The sequence below is a fragment of the Schistocerca cancellata genome, chromosome 2 (genome assembly GCF_023864275.1).
Source record: "Schistocerca cancellata isolate TAMUIC-IGC-003103 chromosome 2, iqSchCanc2.1, whole genome shotgun sequence".
Classification (NCBI taxonomy): Eukaryota; Metazoa; Arthropoda; class Insecta; order Orthoptera; family Acrididae; genus Schistocerca; species Schistocerca cancellata.
The window spans coordinates 283,862,453-283,883,174 of NC_064627.1; the positions used below are offsets into that span (position 1 = coordinate 283,862,453).

General features: G+C 43.8%; 1 long non-coding RNA gene across 1 annotated transcript in view; it reads left to right on the forward strand.

The window, feature by feature from the left end:
- LOC126161625 (uncharacterized) overlaps nt 1-20,722 on the forward strand; it is a 1,324,793-nt gene that overhangs the window by 929,004 nt on the left and 375,067 nt on the right. Inside the window, exon 5 of the long non-coding RNA XR_007534935.1 lies at nt 19,548-19,607. This is a non-coding gene — a long non-coding RNA (uncharacterized LOC126161625). The remainder of the gene's footprint in view (nt 1-19,547; nt 19,608-20,722) is intronic.

Below are 20,722 nucleotides of genomic sequence, written 5' to 3' on the forward strand. Positions count from 1 at the left end.
TGGAGATGTTTTCATTATATTTAGAACCCAACAAAAAATTTAGATGATTGATGGCTTTTTGAAGATGGTCTTCATTTTCTTATTATTTTATCAGCTGCGTATAATAGAGTGTTAAAACATTTCTCTCTGTTGATATTTATGCCGTAGGTGATACTTTTTTTTTTTTTCAAATCCTGACTTGGTCATCTATGAAAATGTTGAAAGGAGTTGGTGACAGGTTACAGCCTTGTCTAACTTTCTGTGTTGTTGTTAACTATATAGAAATGTTCTCCCTATTGGTTAGACAAGTTATCTCCATCTTCGATTATAGTTTTTGTCTCTGTGTAAAGGGTTGTAACGGAGTTAATTAAGATGCTTTGGGAAGCATTTTTTCTCGTAATCTGCCCTAGTATGGGTCTACGGACTTCGTCAAAAGCTTTTCATAGTTTACAAACTCTCTCTGTGAGTGTGTCTTAAGTTGAAATCTTTTCTTTGCTCTACCAACTGTTTTATACTAAAAATACGATCAGTACAGGATCGTTCTTTTCTAAAACATATTTGTCCTTCTAATAAAATTGCATCCTTCTAATAAAATTGCAATTTAGCATGTGAGACAGTACTATAGATTTAGTAGCCTGTTTTATCGAGGCTAATTTTTCTGTAGAAGGCCAGGGAATACGAACCACCTCCAACTGTATAATGGATTAACGACAGTGAAAATTTGCGCTGGACCGGGACTGGAATCTGGATTTATGTGAGCGGTCGCGGTAATGGCCTCGACTATCCGAGCGTGACTCCCGGCCAGACCCAAACATCCCTATGTCGTCGTCCATGCTTCACACCTGTTCTCGTACATCCCATTAATGTGTAAGTTTGAGTCTGGCCGTGCTCGGATAGCCGAAGCAGTTAAGGTGATTCCTCGCGTAAAGCGGGAAATGTGGATTCAAGTCCCAGCTCGGCACAAATGTTCATTGTCGTCGTTCTATTATAAAGCTGGAGGTGGTTCATATGCGCAGCTACGAAAACATTTCATGAGTTCCGTAGCAGATGAAGTCGCCACAGTGCCAACAGTGGAGGTGGGCCTGTGTTGTCTGTTATTCATGTATTAATGTAAACAATTTTTTTTCTCTGCTATGACTGCCATTGTTTCCACTTTTTATGTTATGTTTATCTCTAAGTGTTTGATTCCGTATTAAATGTGAGACATGTAGCGTAATAGGGGTACAATTGCATATATTTCTCTTAAAGACTGAGGACAGTGAACAGAACAATGTTACATCATTATTTGCAGAATAATAGTATGTTTTCAGATTTGTGAGTACTAGGAATATGCACTCGGCCCTTGCGAGGCAAACTGAGGAGCTACTTGACTGAGAAGTAGCGTCTCCGGTCTCGTAAGCTGACATACGGCCAGGAGAGCGGTGTGCTGACCACATGCCCCTCCATATCCGTATCCAGTGCCGCCTGTGGGCTAGAATGACACGCCGCGCGAGACTAGCCGAGCGGTCTTACGCGCTGCAGTCATGGTCTCTGCGGCTGGTCCCGGCGGAGGTTCGAGTCCTCTCTCGGGCATGGGTGTGTGTCTTTGTCCTTAGGATAATTTAGGTTAAGTAGTGTGTAAGCTTAAGGACTGATGACCTTAGCAGTTAAGTCCCATAACATTTCACACACATTTGAACATTTTTTTAAGAATGACACGGCGGCCGGTCGGTACCCTTGGGCCTTCATGACCTGTTTGGACGGAGTTTAGTACCTTGAATATACATGGCACAAGCAAGGCATTAATGTTGTTTTCTCCGAGGCTGCTGATCAGGTACTGAAGGGTGAACGCAAAACGGGTAGTCAGCACTGACAGGCAACGTCCACTTTGTGGCACAGTAACGACCATGCAGAAACCATCAGGTAGTAAACTAAGTCATGTGTTTGCAGGAACACCGTTAGACTCAGAGAAAAAAACAACAAATACCCTGAAGTGCGTACGCATTGAGCTCCAGTTTCAAGAATATCTTTGTCTATACCAATAATACCCTGTATCTGTCGTACAGGATATCACGTAAAACAGGCAGAACAGCCCGTAGCAGCAGCGCGGTTCCGGACTGAAGCACCTAGAACCGCTCGGCCAAAGCGGCCGGCTCGTAAATTTTTCACTACACATGCGTGCCACTATCAGAGTCCACTACTCCAAGCTTTTCTTTAAGCGAAAGGCTCATTTTCAATACTATTGCTCTTCAAGCATAAGGGCCTAGTTAGAATACTTACATTACTTGTTTACTCCATACAGTTTAACTCTTATTAAACATGCAGTGAAAGATTTTTACGAGAGCGTGCTTGAAACTGATACCTCAGAATTTTTCTCAATACCGGTTGAGGTATTAGATGTCATGCACATTACTCAGTCGACTTTCCCGGTTCACTGAGCGAGTTGCACCCTCTGCCGCTAGAGAACTCCGAACTGAACCGTGTAACATGGCGCTGTGTAGTTTAACTATGTTGGTGCACGAGAAACAGCGTACTGTAATCCAGAGTCCATTTCGAAGAGTTAGTCCACACGTGGAGCACCCTCTCCTTTAACACGACCGTGTCCGACCACACGCGAGTGCTGCCGCTTCTGTAACGATCTGACGACTTAGGTTCACCGTCGTCAATCATCCTCCACGCAGCCCCGACTTGGCCACCTCCGATTTTCATCTAATTCCAAAACTTAAAAGAATACCTTCGAGGACTTCACTTTGATAGTGATGAAGCGGTGCAAGCAGAGGTGAGGTTGTGGCTCCGTCAACAAACATCTACAGTGATGCCATCATGAAACTGGTCTCACGTTGGGAGAAATGTGTTCTTCGCGAGAGTGACTACTATGAGAAATAAATATGTAGACACGAAGAATAATTGCTGCAAGCAGTGTTCCATAGGTATTAAACAATTTAAGAATGTCATCGTCAACTTCTTAAAAACTACTGCGAGGTTATATTCCATGTCTGGAGATTAGGTTAGATCAAAGCATGATTTCCAGTCGGCGCACTTTATCGTTACTGTAATCTCTTACAAAGAACATACCTTGGAGTCAAAAACTTACCCTGTAATGATAATTTACCACTGTAGACGACGCTTTTCGAAACTTGGCTCGACAATGAAGAAGTTGCCCTTCCGACAACTTTGCGGTGGTTGGTGATTAATAACGCTATTCTTCATCATTGCGATGAGGTCGAGACTTGTAACGCGGTAGCGGTTATAGTGTATTTCCAAAATGGTCTGGACCAAGGGTGTCACAGTCAAATGCTGTCATGGGTCAAATAAATAAGGTTCAAGTTTAGTCGAGGACAGAAAACTTCAAATTCTATATTCATAAAAACGTAAATTTATTAAATTCATTCAGAAAAATATAGTACATACCACAAGTGCTTGAATGCGTAACAGAGCATCCTTTTGTTTTTCAAAGCAACCACTGCTGCTCCATGCGCCCGACTACAGCGTATTCTGAAGCGAGGAGTCGTGCGAAACACCCGAGTGCACTCTTTGGATCTGTCACGTGGTAGTCGCCTACCAAAACATTCACTGCTGGTTGCTTTTTGTGCGCCAGCGCGTGATGTGAAACTTACACACCGTTGTGTTGGGGAGGCGGACCGGGTAAATAACCCTTTAAGGGTCGCATGGGGGCCGCGAGTGTGACATCCTTAGTCGGGACTGTTTGTCAGAGGATTTCAGCAGTCTTGGACGTAGTTTTACGTGTGGCCGTCGGTCACGCAGACGAGGGCAAGCATTCGTTGCGGTTTTTGAAATGCGTTCCGCAAGGGAGGTGAGCTGGGCTACTTCCTTAGTCTATGGCCACTGGGAGGGGAGGGCGGGGGGAGGGGGCAATTATCCCAAAGCCCGAGAGCAGCGTGGCTCTGGATGGTTGGCGCTGTTTTAATATTCAGAAGGTTACCCGACGCGTCACGGAAGATTTTCAGGACCCAGAATGAATCTTTCACTTCGTACGTTATTTTGAAAATTTCGTGGAAGGTAAAAAATGTGTGCTAGACTAGATTTCGAACCCGTAACCTTCCCTTTTGTGGGCAACGCTTGCTATATGTAAACCTTCTTTGGGTTTGATGTCACACATTTGTTCGTATTAATCCCTGATACTCAGTATCCCGTAATGCACGGGCCGCCACGAACACAAAACTTTTACACACAAGAAAAATGGTTCAAATGGCTCTGAGCACTATGGGACTCAACATCTCAGGTCATAAGTCCCCTAGAACTTAGAACTACTTAAACCTAACTAACCTAAGGACATCACACACACCCATGCCCGAGGCAGGATTCGAACCTGCGACCGTAGCAGTCCCGCGGTTCCGGACTGCAGCGCCAAAACCGCTAGACCACCGCGGCCGGCTTTTTACACACAAGAAACGCTACCAAGTTGTTAACTGACAATTAATTGGTGATCAGTAATGGCCCGCAACAATTGCGCTAAGTGATTCCACAGACTATTAAATGAAAAAGAATGTGAGCCAGAAACATGACTCTCTTAACAAAATTCTGCAACATTAGGTTCGCCCCACGCTTCACATCCGCTTGAAAGAAAATCTGCTTCGAAAGTTTTAGTGCAAGAGAAGACATAAATTTAATAATAAAAGGATTTATTCCTAATTAGTTGAGGAAAGACCAGAACTGAATGAAGAAAACCAGCGCAGTTACTTATCCCACAAGCTCCGGCATCGTTGCGAATAGAAAAGTGATCCAGAATGTGTAAAATAAATTTCTTTTATTTACGTCTATGATTACAAATTTCTTACGCGTTAGACTACCGGTTTCAGTCAGCAATGGCCATCTTCAGAACATCTTTTAAAACAGATCTGAAGATCAACATTGCTGGCCGAAAACGGTAGCCTAAGGACGTAATAATGTTTTGATCATATTCGGAAATAAAATCAATTTATTCTGCAGTTACTTTTCTCCTAACGCCACGATACATGTTCTCGCAAATTTAACTGATCAAGTAAGTGACCACTTAACTAGAACAGAACAAGAAAAGGAAGGTAAAAATCATCACTACTTGCCTAAGCTCTGTTCTCCATCCCCCCCCCCCCCCTCCCACGGCCGGGACATGAGCCCAGATTTCCTTGCTCACCAGGCACGTGTGCTAATCATTACAACACCATAGCAGCATAGGTAACGCAGCTGCACAAATATTCTAATCCCATGCTCTCCCAAACAAAAACTTCAATTAAGGCCTTCAGCATATTTCTCCCTTCTTAAATCGTCACTATTGCTGAGGCTCTCCGGTATTTAAATAGCACCCCAGCGTTTGACGTAATGGGGAAAACCTACCTGCACCTCAGGCGTTGTTGTTGTTGTTGTGGTCTTCAGTCCTGAGACTGGTTTGATGCAGCTCTCCATGCTACTCTATCCTGTGCAAGCTTCTTCATCTCCCAGTACCTACTGCAAACTACATCCTTCTGAATCTGTTTAGTGTATTCACCTCTTGGTCTCCCTCTATGATTTTTACCCTCCACACTGCCCTCCAATACTAAATTGGTGATCCCTTGATGTCTCAGAACATGCCCCACCAACCGATTCCTTCTTCTAGTCAAGTTGTGCCACAAATTTCTCTTCTCTCCAATTCTATTCAATACCTCCTCATGTGATATACCCATCTGATCTTCAGCTTTCTTCTGTAGCACCACATTTCGAAAGCTTCTATTCTCTTCTTGTCTAAACTATATATCGTCCACGTTTCACTTCCATACATGGCTACACTCCATAAAAATACTTTCAGAAACGATTTCCTGACACTTAAATCTATACTCGATGTCAACAAATTTCTCTTCTTTAGAAACGCTTTCCTTGCCGTTGCCAGTCTACATTTTATATCCTCTCTACTTCGACCATCATTAGTTATTTTGCTCCCCAAATAGCAAAACTCATTTACTACTTTAAGCGTCTCATTTCCTAATCTAATACCTCAGGCATATAGACGTGGATTGAACTTTGTGTTCGGGAGGGCATTGGACTAGGGTAGTAGGGCAGCTGTGTGGCCATTAAGCAAGGAGACCCAGGTTCAGATACTGACTGTGGCACAATTTAATTCATTTGTTCAGCTTCTATAATTGTGGTAGATAAAGATGAGATTCAAATGTCCCAAAGAAAATTTAATTTACAATGATTTGTAACCCCCCACCAGCGTGTCAAGCATAGAGGAGCCAATGAAACTAGATCTCGCCTAAAGCAGAATATGCTCCCATAATCTCTGATTTCACAAGCCTGGAAAAGATGTTATCAGATCTGAAGGTCGTGCCTGCTGTCCGCATTCCTTAGTCTCGTGCCTTTCTAGAAAAGAGTTTTTTCTTGCTTCCCACAGCCGAAGGCTCAGTTTTGTAACCTGGCATCCCTCTCCTAAAGAGAAGACGACTCTGCTGACTCGGGAGAACACGATCAGAGAGGCACCCCCTATGGTTTGCAGATAGAGAGCGCCTACACTTTCCTGAAGCCACCCAGCCTCGGCGCTTTCCTGCCTGCAGCCAGATAGGGATTTCGGTTGCAAATTTCTCGCGCACTCAACTGTTGAGGGAACAGAACTTTTGCCAAGAACTTGCTGTACATAGTATCACGTGCGGCACTGTAATTCTAAATGCCAGGCGAACTATGAAATTATGTTAACTGAAGAAATCGTTACAGCTGAGTCCAATAATCACTTATTGACTGGGAAAGGAGAAACCTTCGATACTAAAGAAAAATGAAATCACTGGAAGTAGAATTTACTTTGTATAAATCTCGAATTAAAATAGGAGGAGAACGCTCAAATCAGCTCGATGCCTCACACGCTCTAACTCGCTGAGCTATTCAGGAACAACACACGACCCGACCTCACGGGTACACTACTGTTAGCACCTACCTTCTGGTTCCCATACTTAACTGGTCGTTAGTTTGCCAAATCGGTTTATAAGTTGTTTTCGTAGACGGTAGCCTCGAACTGAGCTTTTTTATTACCCACAGGGTGCGTGTTGAGTGTGTGTGTGTGGGGGGGGAATCAGGTTTGGAGTCTATGAGAGTTTTGTTTCACTGGTAGTTGTGTCTTTTTCTTTCATAATTTCCTTCAAGGAATGGAAACATCACCAAGCATGGATTATGTTCGTTCAGCTTGATTACATGGGTAAATGATGTACGTTAGTATCGGTAAATGTTGAGCTTGTAATAAAGTTGGGATGTTGATCGGCATTGACGAATCAGTGCCTGGAGAGGCAGAAGTTAACGGAAAGGTACACTACATTATGGGTCTTTAACAAAAGAAAATTTCTTTTGCATTCGTTAAAAATGTGTAATACTACAATTGACTACAGCTATTAATTTCTGTGTCAGTGAGTATTTACTGTTTAGAGCAGAGTAACGCTCCAGCTGCTATGATACTGTTGCGTGTACACATTGGTTCTAGCTAATTTTGTCCATGGTACGTCGAGAACATCGTATTTACTGAAATCCGTATTTTAGTTCCCAGTCTGTTATCGTCGGTTGTGTGCTTTTCACACAATTGTTTCTTTTTCTTTGTCGTGGAAGCGAAACGTTTCGGCTATCAATCGAAAAAAAGTGGTTCTTCGACCAATATATTTCATGATTAATTCAACACGACACTTTCGGGCCGGCCGGAGTGGCCGAGCGGTTCTAGGCGCTACAGTCTGGCACCGCGCGACCGCTACGGTCGCAGGTTCGAATCCTGCCTCGGGCATGGATGTATGTGATGTCCTTAGGTTAGTTAGGTTTAAGTAGTTCTAAGTTCTAGGGGACTGATGACCTCAGCAGTGAAGTCCCATAGTGCTCAGTGCCATTTGAACCATTTTTTGACACTTTCAGCGTCTTATTACCACATCAGACCTCTGTTCTAAGATCCGAAGGACGTGACGGAGAGACGTTAACTAAGAACTGAATGATACAGGGTTAAAAAATGTCTCCATGCTCTCAAATCTGTGCGCGTAAGAAAAGGTAATTAATATTCAAGGAGCAAAAATAACACTTTTAAGGTTTTCCTGTGACATTTTAATTCTCTCACAGACGGCAAAAAAACTTGAAATAAAAGCAAATAAGGGTAATGGAACGTAGCTGTACTACGTCGTATGACGCCAGAGGAGTTACATTAAGAAATAAGATATAAGCAGATAGTTTTTGGCATTTTGGCAACAGAATAACTAACGATGGCAGAAGTAAACAGGATATAAAACGCTGACAGGAAAACAAAAAAAAAAAAAAAAAAAAAAAAACTGGAAAAGACACATCAGCGGATATAAGTTGAAGTATTAGGAACTTTTTTTCTGAGGGTACTTGTTGGAAGCGAATCTTGGACGATAAACGGTACAGACATGAAAAGACTACGAGCTTCATAAAGGTGGGGCTAAAGAAGAATGACGATAGATGGGAGATGAGATGCTGATTCGAACAGAGGACAAAAGGACTTTGTGACCCAACGTGACTAACTAATCTGTAAGATACAAAGAGGCTAATACGAATCAACGTGTGGCATAAAAAACAGTTCATTTGGTAACTGTGTGTGGCGTAAAAATTGTAGAAGGGGAGCAAGGTTCAAATGGATATACAATGCAATAGCTACGGTGCTTTGAAAGTAAAGAATTATCGCCTAAAGCGAACACAGGACCCGTGAACAAAACCAAAGTTATCGCAAGCAGAGTACTGAACGAACACCAAGACCGTAAACCAGAATGTCTAAGTCCAAAGCAGGGTCGAAGTGCGCCATAGCAATTAGGCGTGATACAACTCAGCTCGTACAGCGCACGATACTTGACTGAGCAGCGACCGCTCGCCTTGCAGACAGTCTGTTACGGGTGAGGACGTGTGATTTGCGGTGGCGCCTGCCTGATTGTAGCTGCAGTACTCTGCTCCCCTTTCGCTTAAGCAGAGGGTAGACTAGCGTGGAGAGCTGCATCGAAGCACTCCTCGTACTGATGACTGCAGCACATTCTTTAGTTTCCTGTTATTATTCCGCACGAAAAAGTCTGTCTGCATGCTCTTGCAACATTTGTTGTGCGCAAGAGTGCGTAGAAATCGCCATGCCGACGCAAAATATTACATGTAAGGAAAATAATAAGTTCGACGATGACGTCGATGTTCATTTTTGCCAGTTCTCTCAGTGCAGTTTTGCTTCATTGCGCAACTGCGATTTTGTGCTGAGATTTGAGGAGCAGCGTGCTTGTAGTGCAGGTGTCTGCCATCCCTCGGTGACGTCACACATTATGGGCTGAGGCAACGAGATGGAGGGGCCCTGTGGTGTGTATCATAGAACGTGACACTGCAGGTGCTAGCGGCCGGCCGTGGTAGGGGGTGAGTTACTATTTCAGACGAGTTTAATAATTCGTAACTGCCCATTCAAATAAATGCAAGCTCTCGATAACACACCTTTAAGACTATACTGACATAGTAATTTCATGTGGGCTCCAGACTGAGCCGAGTGTTCCCTATGTATGCCGGGCAAGGCTGTTAGTGTGACGTCACAATTTCGTTGCGGCGCCCGTGTTTCTCATTGCCTCCCTTGTGGGTCAACGCAACTTACCCAGGTAGGCGATATTCATGTGCCCACTGACACACACTCGCATATCAGTCGCGGACACACGGACTTTGAATCTACAGCGACACAATAGAACAGCGCTCCTCATGCAAACCAATCGTTATTCGACCGCCTGGCTCCGGCCCTTTGACAATAACGAGACGTAGCGGCAAAGGGCCATCGTTATCTGGCGATATTACTTACGCTGCTTGTTGCCTTCTCAGCTCACCACACACAGGACTGCGTCAATCCTGCATTTGGAAGCATTTCCATTCCTCTGTGTGTGCTTCCAGTTAGCATCAGTAGTTAATGTAACTACGCTAATTCTCGCCAGGTAGTGTAATCAGCTATGCGCTTCCCTTCGAGAGAATGTTGTGAGGGAGGGTCTGATTGACTTAGAGACCAATTTAGTGCCCACAATACGGAGAACTAAACAGGCGGTTTGCGGTTCACGGGGCACACGTTTCGCAGAGTGAACATATGCCCCTTCCACCTCCATTACTCATTAGAATAGTCTAGAGGTACATTGTATTACGTATGGTATGTAGCGGACGGTAGATAGGCATTGTTTGCAGTCAATATCCTGACTGGTTTGATGCAGCCCGTCAGGATTTCCTCTCCTCTGCCAACCTTATCTCAGAGTAGCAGTTAAACCATAGTTCTGAAATTATTCGTCGGATGTATTTCTGTCTGTGCCTTTTCCACAGTTTTTGCCCTTTACGTCTCCCTCCTGTATCGTAGAAGTTGTTTCCGATGTCTTAACACATCTTCTGTCATACTGACACTTTGCTCTTTGTAGCGTTTTGTACAAAAATTAATATGTCGTTTGGCTTTGTTGTGGGTTGAGCCATCTGTCGGAAACGCTATCCTTTCCTCGCGCACATTGGCCCTATCCCTGCGGACATGTCACAGTTGTGTCGCAAGTATATTTGTAGAGTGTAGGTGACTGGAACTGATGCTTGTATACAGTGGTGTTATGTTTGTGTTGTGTGGTGATGATGAGAGAAGGGAGAGGGTAAAACGCGGTGCAGGCACATAGCCTGCTCCTCTTCAATAGCACAAACGAGGCCGTCAAGCTTAACGTCTCCACCTGTCGGATGGAGCACCAGCGACAGTATCACATGCCCTCATGGGACATTGTGGAGAGGTTAGGAATTTAGTCCAGGACATTGGTGCGAAGGCAGGTGATCAGAAACGTTACACCACCAGCTCTCTTCCCCTTTCCGGCCAAATACTGGCAGCGAAAAGGTTTCACCACCTGGGTTCGAACCACCGTACCTCTGAGTCGATCGCCACCTCAGAGGCGTGCACTAGCGACCAAGGTTACGGGGACGGGTTTTTTCACAAATTCCTTTCCTCGTCGCCGGCCGGAGTGGCCGTGCGGTTGTAGGCGCTGCAGTCTGGAGCCGAGCGACCGCTACGGTCGCAGGTTCGAATCCTGCCTCGGGCATGGATGTGTGTGATGTCCTTAGGTTAGTTAGATTCAATTAGTTCTAAGTTCTAGGCGATTTATGACCTCAGAAGTTAAGTCGCATAGTGCTCAGAGCAATTTGAACCATTTTTGAACCTTTCCTCGTCGGTTCCAACCCTTCCGTTCCTATCCTATCGGATCATAGTGTTACGTCACACGCCCGAATTTCTTTTAACTTTCCAGTTCGTGTTAAGTATGCGAGATGTAAGATGAAATGACTTGGGCTCTCGGGGTTTTGAGAAAAAGGCTCTACCTAATGCGCAGCACCTCTTGTAGCGTCCTCTACTGAAGATGCCACGCCCTTGCGCTAACTAATGGAATTCATGACTAAGCGTTCAGTTCCTCGTTAAATATTCTCCGTGTCATCCGTCCTGCCTGGTAAGAGCCCCTGATCGTTGACCAAAACTCAAGAATGGAACGAATGAGGATAGTGAATGACAATTACATAGCATTCTTAAAAAATAAATCTGGATCTTAAATCTTCTTAAGACTCATGGTTGGGGAATGTTTTAGGTGCACGATGGAGCATCGGAGGATTTGCTGCTGATGTAGAAAAGCACCTAATGTTGGTCCAAAATATGAAAGCTCGAGCATGGCCTGTACTTTGTCCTCCAAGGTCACTTGATATAAGTCATCTCGATTTTTCAGTCTGAGGACATGTCCGAAGCGAAGTTTATAGTGCTTCCATTGATACGGTTGAAGAATGGAGCAAAAAATTGTAGTCTTGTCAAGATTTACCAGATGATCAGGGCTGTTTGAAAGAATTTTGAACTGCCTGCAGAGACGATTGCAGTATCGCTTCCAAATGCAGCAGGCATGAGTGTACAGTAAATAGTAACATGTAACATGCTGCCCAATTTGGGGGGCCGTAATGGAAAAGTTTACGTTTGAGACACATTTGTACTGGCTATTACAATATTTCATGCTGAAGTCAGTGGCGGCTCGCAACCAGACATGTGCAATTATCTAGCATGAACGTAAGAAGAGAGGTCGGCGTCGTATAATGTGTGTAGTGCAGGTGGCCATTACATTACAGTGGAAGAGACAGACAGTGGGGTCTCGTGGGATTTCCGACCGTGGGCTATGCAGCCCGTGATGTCAACGTGAATTATGGACCGTAGATAATTAGCTGTAGAGTTTCTTGCCGTCAGAGGAAACCGAAACAGTGGGTGAGGCCCAGCTGACCGTTTTGTAGTAGGAACATAGCTTTCCATTTTCCCCGGCTTAGGACTGTCTGTGCGCATAATATGTACACATATTTAAGTATTTGTAATTTGTATATTTTATTTTTATTTGTTTTGTTTTTTATTTTTCCTTTCTTTTATTTCTTTTGTTTTTTCTTTTTACTTTTTTTCGATAACGTTCTGCAGCAAATGATTAAACTTCTTGTCTTATGTTATGAATTTTAATTTCTCACTCAATTTTTGTAAGAAAACCATAGATTGCATGTCGTTTTTAATTTCAAATATAGCATTGACTCCTTCTCCCTCAGCTTATTCGCTACAAAATATACGGTTAGAGGTTTTTGATTTAATGAGGAATTTAGTTTCCTGTGCAACCTTCACAGAATAAGAGGTCCTCTACCATTCTTTAAAAACATTTCACATTTCAATCGGTATACTAGGATTTTCCATTCATTAATTTATCTTATAGCCTGCGAATCCAGTGACCTTTTCTCCACTGGACATGTGCTCCATTATTACAATCCACGCTTCATCAACACTGTTTGGTGGAAGATGTGCCACTGCAGCAACATGCGGCAAAACAGTCGGACTGCTTCTCAATCTCTGTATGCCTCCGCTAGTCCCAGTTCTAGTATTTCCTTCCACAGACACTGGTTGAAGCAGAAATGACAACCGGAAAGGGATGTTTGATTGTAACTATTTCGAGTTTAGCGTTCCATTTATCGGTAGCCATCCAGGCCTCTTATTTTTCAATCCAGAAAGAATGCTTTCATTTGTATTTTTATTTTTGTCTGCGAGTAAAGCAAATAACCTTCTCCCTCCTTCTGTCCTTCTGATGATAACCTGTATTGTGTGCAGTTGTCTGAACTGTTTCGAACAGTTTTATTTTCGCAGACGATTTTGTAAGCTTCTTCACAATCGAACAACAGAATTCATTTGTCAGGAATAGACCCAGCGTCAGTTTTCAAATAACTATTATCTCCAGTTAATTTGAAAATATCCTCGCTCAGTTGAATCACCGAATTACATAGAGTGAATCACCTAAAATTTGTAGCAAAAATATTACAAAAATGGAAAGTGCTATTGATGTTCGGTTTTCACAGAATGGATTGATAGTACGGGACGCATACTCATAGCCAATAAACAGAGTCTAATAATACTAATAAACTGTGTTTTTTGTGCAAACATACACTTTTTTAACGGAATAATGCTTATGGACATTAACAAACTACAAGTAAGGTAATTAGAATGTCAGTGGAATTTTTTTTTTTTTTTTTTTTTTTGCAGGATTGTAGTGTGAGTCGTTTATAAGATACCGTATTTTAAAAAGTTTCCACACCGAATTTTGTACAGTACCTGTGGTAGCATACACTAAAGAATACATTAGTTATGTGAGTTCTGACCAGTAACAAGAAAACTGACCATGTGTTCAAACTGACCATGTGTTCAAAATGACCACCGGCAGCTGCTACACGCTCTTCAATTGTAATACGGAACGACTGCTGCACACGTGCTAGCATTTCAGCGGAGATGTTCGAGCAGGCTGCAGTGATACGTCGTTGCATATCATCGGGTGTAGTTGGTATGTCCTTGTAGACGGCGTCTTTCGGCTTTCCCCACAGGAAAAAGTCTACAGGCGTCAGATCCGGGGAACGGGCTGGCCGAGGTACAGGTCCCTGTGTCCAGTCCAACGATTTGGGAACCGTGCCGTAGCACTTCTTGCATCCGTTGAAGATGGTATGTTAACTGTCTGCAGTGTTTGTGCGCGTTCAGTGTTCTTTCTATCAAAAACGGACCTACGAATTGATGATCACTATCCCACACCACACATTGACATTCCGTGCCCACCCGACGAAGCCAACGGGGACTGTCAACAGACCAATAGCGCAAGTCTGGGCGGTTTGCCTGGCCATAATTGGTAAATGTAGCTTCATCACTAAACAAGATACTTGATGCCCATTTACAGAAGTTAACACGATTCTCACAATCGTTTCCATCCAGCCATTGATGGAGAGAGATGTGATAGGGATGGAACCTGTGTCGGTGGAGAATACCCCTAGGACCACTTACATGACTCATGCCACTTCCTCGTGCGATTGCGCGGGAGTTAACGTGTGGATCGACTGCAACATCAGCAAGAACATTAACTCCCCCTCTTCTATCGTCATGTGTTTCCTTCTGTTATTTCGTCATCAAGGTGTTTACTACTTTCGCCTAACTGGTTGAAGAGGTTGATAAATAACTGTCGAGGTGATTGACTTCTATTGGGGTATATTGCCGCATAACAGTACAAGAACGAACTGCGTTCTTCCTACGCTCATCATACATCACGAGCACGTCAGCTTTTTCTGCATAGGTAAATCCCATCGTCCACTCACGACCTACTATTGCTTGGACTGTCACGGACTAACTGACTAGCAAGTCGCAAAGATCTCAGAAAGCACAAAGCACACCGTAAGGAAACATACCAACATCATACCTGGCAACTACGCTAGTTGAGTGGCACAAACTATTCAAAATTCTCATACACTCCTCGCAATAGAATCCTGCAACAAACACCACTGACATTCCAATTTACCCAATTTTTAGTTTGTTAATGTCAATACGCATTGTTCCAACTAAAAAAGTGTATGTCTGCACAAAAATACGTAGAAACTGTTTATTGGCTAACAATACGAGCCGCTGACTGCCAAACTATTCTGTGAAAACCGGAGCCGGCCGCAGTGGCCAAGCGGTTCTAGGCGCTTCGGTCTAAAACCGCACGACCGCTACGGTCGCAGGTTCGAATCCCGCCTCGGGCATGGATGTGTGTGATGCCCTTAGGTTAGTTAGGTTTAAATAGTTCTAAGTTCTAGGGGACTGGTGACCTCAGATGTTAAGTCGCATAGTGCTCAGAGCCATTTGAACCATTTTTTGAAAACCGGACATCAATAGCGCTTTTCAGTTCCGCAATTTTTGCGGTACAAGTTTCGGGTATTTCACCACGTATAGTGCCAAGGTTCTGGGCCGTCCAAGTAGCTTCTTCTTGCTTTACGCAATGGAGTCTTGCAGTTCTCATAATGTGGCATATTTGCGACAACATCTAAACCATCATGTTCGATTCCATGGGAGTTCTTGCGGAGTAAAGTGAGCGCCGGCACGCCAGTCGGGAAGGACAAATACCTCCCTCCAGGAGGACAACGCGACAGCAGCGGCCCCTATGTGAAGAGGACATTAGCGCCCGACTGGTGGCACCGCACTTCGATGGCAGCTTCAGCGTTAGCCACTTCGTTAGCCGAGGCATCGTAGCCCCGATCATTAGCATTCTCTACGTAGCATTGACTTGTGTTTGTCTATTCGGAAGAAGACTGATTACTTTGTATGTCGTTCTTTGCTTGCAACACATCTATTAACGTTAAGTATCGTAATTATCTTGTTATAATAAAACTCATTAATACGAATTGTTTGTTTGTCTAGCGAACCGAGTATGCAGGATTGAAAGACACAGCAGGAATGATTGTACTTCCTGTGTTGGACTAATGTTTGCACATGCCTGAGTTGTATTGGAATACGTGTTGTTATAATTACGTTAAGTCTGCTTCAGTATGTATAACGCAGTATAGTAGCACTGTCAGTTGAAATCCACATCTATAATAAGAAAAAAAAGGACAGATGATATTACGACCGTTGCTGACCTGCTTTCTGTTCTGAAATCTAAACCTTTATCTAGGAAATCTTGTAATTCCTCTCTAGAAATTTGGAAAACAGACTATCTTTTCTTTGTGAACTCTTTTCCTTCAGTTATGCACTCATTTTTTAATCTACACATCTGCTTCATCAGGTGAGCAAGTATATTGCCATGATTCAACCATTTTTAATTTTTAAACGTCCTCGGCACTTACTCCGTTCGGAGTTCACGCAGCACTCAGCACATTTTGTGTGCACTCAGTAACGATGTCCGCCCTAGGGAAAACACGGCTTCCGTTTCGTTGTTGTAGCTTAGGCCTACGAAATTATATGCAAACGAAGGCTGTCGGCGAGGGAACTACTTGGCTGTTGGTGACAGCACACCCTCTGCTCGTGAACGACTGGCGTAAATAAGCTTTTTTTTCGGGGGGGGGGGGGGGGGGGGAGACTCTGGTTGGAAGATTCACTGTGCAGACTGCTTGGTCGGAAGTCCCATGGTACCTGCGGCACCTGCTAAAAGGTCGGAGACACCACGATGGGAAAGCCCACGTAGCCGACAGTAGGCGGCTAATGCGGTGCGTTTCAGGTAGCAGGTAGCATCAGTTTCACTGCAGGCAGCGAGAGTGAAAGCGCAGCTGGCTGACGAGTTACGAAACGGCGGGCTGGAGTGTGAAGCCTGGGGGCAGCGTCGTCTGCCTCCCGGACTGCGGATCCCGTTTCCTGCGGATCCGTCAGCCGAGCCGGCCTTCTAGCACCTGGCAAGGGCGCCAGCAGAGTCGTGCTGCCAGTAACACTGGACACTCCAGTAATCTCAGAAGTGGAGCGCTGTCGCCTCTATATGCGCCACTACATTAATTGGCCAATTATTAGGTCCACAATTTTGATTTTGCCGTTTTGCAGTAGATGGCAGTAGCGGCAAGTGGTGGTGCACGCTGTAGGTCGTGTGTACAATGAGCTTTCGCACGTGTAAACTCAACGCCATTAAAATACTAATCGATCTGTGATTGCATCATAAAGTTATTCTCGATTGAAAATGTCAACTTACGAACCCAGCTCTCGTCATTTGCGGAAAATTTTAATTTTCTGCTGTAACACGAAGAAATCTACGGCTGAGGCTCATAAAATGCTGGGTAATACCTATGGTGAGGCACCTATTAGTGAAAGGACGTCGAGAGAACTATTTCAACGCTTCAAGAACAGTGATTTTTGACGACGAAGACTGTTTTGGCGGTGGAAGATAGAAGCTTTCCGGAGCTACTGAACCCAACGGAAACAATCACAGTAGATCGTTATCGAAAGCAATTGATGCGTTTCCGCCAAGCAGTGAAAGACAAGCGGTCACGTTAAAGCGATAGACAAGAAGAGGTGATTTCGCAGCATGACGGTGCTCGACCCCCATGTCGCATAACCCGTCAAAACATACTTGAGAACGTTGAAATGGGATGTCCAACCACACCCGCCGTATTCTCCAAACGTTGCTCCCTAAGACTACCACCTTTGTCGAACAGTGGCGCACGGCCTGGCTGGCCAGCGCTTTGGTTCTATGAACAAGTGCAAAATTGCATCAATTCGTGGATTCCATCAAAAGACGCCCAGTTCTTTCTCCGCGAGACTTGTATGCTGCCCGAAAGATGGAAGAAAATAGTAGCCAGCGATGGCCAATATTTCGAATCGTAAATTCTTTGTAAGTTTTTCACAGTAATCCCTCGATGTTGGAGCACAAACGGGGGAAGTAAAGTTGTAGACCAAATAGGAAAAGAACGGAAACAGAACATACAGTACATCCAACTTATCCTTGCTGCTCACGACGCTTCACTGGCTGTCAGTAAAACTACAAGGTCAGCTGGGACTTATTCAACACTAAATTCAAAAAGTTTAATTCTTTATTGACGTAATTGTAATGAGTACATTCACAATAAGTATTTTCTCATAACAGGTGCTGGAAATGCACTCTGTGTGTTGCAAAACACACCTCAACACGTTTCTTTTGGGTGGTTGGTACACTTATTCAGGCTATTTCGCCTTCGATGTTCGGCTTCAGTTGGTCGACTGTATGAGGGTTGTTGTTGTAGACATTATCCGTCAGATGTCCCCGAAGAAAAAATTCGGAAGGCGTAAGTCTGATAATCTAGGCGGCCATAGGTCAGTGAAATTATGTGTCCTCCAGAGAAGTCACGGAACGTTATCGTGTTGCTATTCCCTGTGTGCGCTGTTGCACTATTTTGCTGCAGCCAGCCATGTCGTTCATCAGCCTCTAACAATGCTGCGAACTGCATTACGATGATCTGGTAACGTTCAACTCTATTCGTTTCGCAGAAAAAAATGAGCCTACAGTTCTCTGGCGCTAAATTGCACTCCAAGCTCCAACCTTCTGTAACTGTAATATGATCTCATCGAAAACGTGAGGATTTTCTGAACTCCAAACTCTGTCGTTCTTACCGTTTCATCAGAGTACAAAACATAATCCAACACCGGAACACTGTTGCGAATAAAACGCAGAAACAATTGACAGTAATGTAGTTTTTTCTTCTGTCAGGTTCACGAAGCTCATGCACAACGTGAATGCGAAACGGACGTAGTTTCAGCTTCTTTGTGGTTCTGTGAACACTCCCGTAAAACACTGCAGTTCGCTGACACAGTTTTCGTATCGACTTTTCTTTGTGAACAAAGCAAAATTGCAGGGATATTTTCGATTGAGGCGTCACCTAATGTCGAACATTCACAATCGTTCACTGTATCAGTTTTTCTGAAACGAGCGACTATGTGTGAAATCATTGTTTGAAATAACTTTCTAGGTTCCACACGCCTTCAGCCTGGGACTGAAATGTTTTTTCTGTACACTTTGCTACTTGTTTGGGGTACACATCTGCTTGACGTCGTGTCCCTCCTGTAGTTCACTCACCATCACCTTACTCAACTTTTGCTTTTCAAAGCACATTCCGTCACTTTTTCAATCAGCACTGTCACACCTTACTCCTGCTCTTCGCCATTAGATGCAATGATGCTAACTAGGCAGCAGCGCTTGTCCGTGAAGACATTTTCCGTTATTGCTTTTCGTCCTTGCAATGCTAGTTTTCAGAAAACTACTTTTTTTACGTATTCGAGTGACTTGGTTGTCGCTACGGCTGCGTCTACAGTTTACTTCGTCGAGTCATATAGCAGCGAGGATTTCCTGTTGTGCTCAACAGCAGTGTTAAAGCGGAAGTGAAGAGTTGTATTTGAACTTTTAGATTTCCAGTAGGAGTCTGGGAAAAGTCACAGTAATGAGAGTATGTTGGACATACATCATCTCCAGGTTTGTATCATATCAATTAAATTTCCAGATGAATGCTCAGTTATCTGTGAAACAGTTCCGTAAATAACATAGTTTTTCAGTGTATTGTGCGTTACAGTTCTGGACGTGGATAGCTGTCTTATAAAGAGTTTTAGTTTTAGTCCCAACCGCGAACACTTACAGCTTGGACTTGTGTAAACCGTCGTCAAATAGACAGTTCTATTGCGGTGCGTGATCCTTTTGGAGACGGCGTCTTTACTAGCGTTCCGCAGCTGAACGCGCAGCTGTTCGTTTATTTCTGCATTTGAAAACTAAAATGACTAAAGCTAACTAAACAAGTTATTTGTTTAAGGCGTGGTCTGTGTAATTAATTTGTTTACATAAAAGTGATTCCTGTTTTATGAGCTAAGTATCTTATCATGTGTTTTCCGTCTCCCGCAGGAAGTGAGCATGCGGAGCCCGGACGTCTTCAGCGCGTAGAGTGATCGTCGATTTCGCCAGGTGAGTTAACGACGTGGCATTTATTTTAAAGCGCTCCCCTCTGCAGCCTCTGAAGGCTGTGCGCGGTTTTATGTCTGATGAGAAGCCATAAACGTCACCGGCTGCCCGGAGTGTGTGTGCTACAAGAGTCCTTAATGCTGCAACACTGCACCTCCTCATTGGCTATTCATGACGTGGGCATCTGATTAAGAAAATAGAACATGCCGTATATTTCTGGTCTCCGCATCGTCCTCCTGCTGTAATTGCGCAGCAGAGTGAAAAATAAAGTAAAGAAGGAAGGTCAGAGTTCAAGTTACCATCGACGAGGGGTCTTTAGATACCTGATTTTGAGAACGAAGCGGGAGCGGAGCGGTCATGGCTTTAGGAACTGTCCTAGAATTCTTCTGCAGCGGTGTACGAAGCACGAATCAAGATGACCGGATGGATATTTGAATACTTCTCCCGCGAGGTTATTTGATCTTAAAAGTAACAGGTGCTCCACTGGGCATTACGCCTGTCTGATGTCCGGCGGTTCTATATGCAGGGCCCTGCGCGGGTGACAGAAATACTATCAGCACGGCACCCGCAAGTCCCTTTATCCACATTCTCACCCGCAAGCCTTTTGTCCGCCTCCGCGGATATTAAACTTTTGTAAAAGAGATCAAACCGTTGGTACACCGGAGCTCTGGCGGTCGGTTTGTTCCTTGCCTAAATTATCGTCTCTTGAAAACTGACCTTGTAATTTGCGTTCCACTGCTAAGAACGAGAGACTGCTGATGACTAATACAACATAGCTTATCTGATTCCATAACACTTCCATGAGTTTGATTATTATCGTAATTACTGAAACGGAATTTGTGATTTTTTTTGTGAAATCTGTCCGAAACATCGTGAAGTCAAATGAAGTCGTGTTATAGTTTGTCGATATATATTGTATAATATTAAATACTAATGATATTTTTCATTTATCAAATGTACGTTGATTCACAATAACGTTAAATCGTGTTAATGTACTACACTTCTCAATGTAATAATCATTGCATTTTTGCTTGTAAATATATCTATGAGAAACGTTTGTAGATTTCACTGATTTTATACCGTACATTATTTACGTCGTATGAGACACAGTAGCAGGG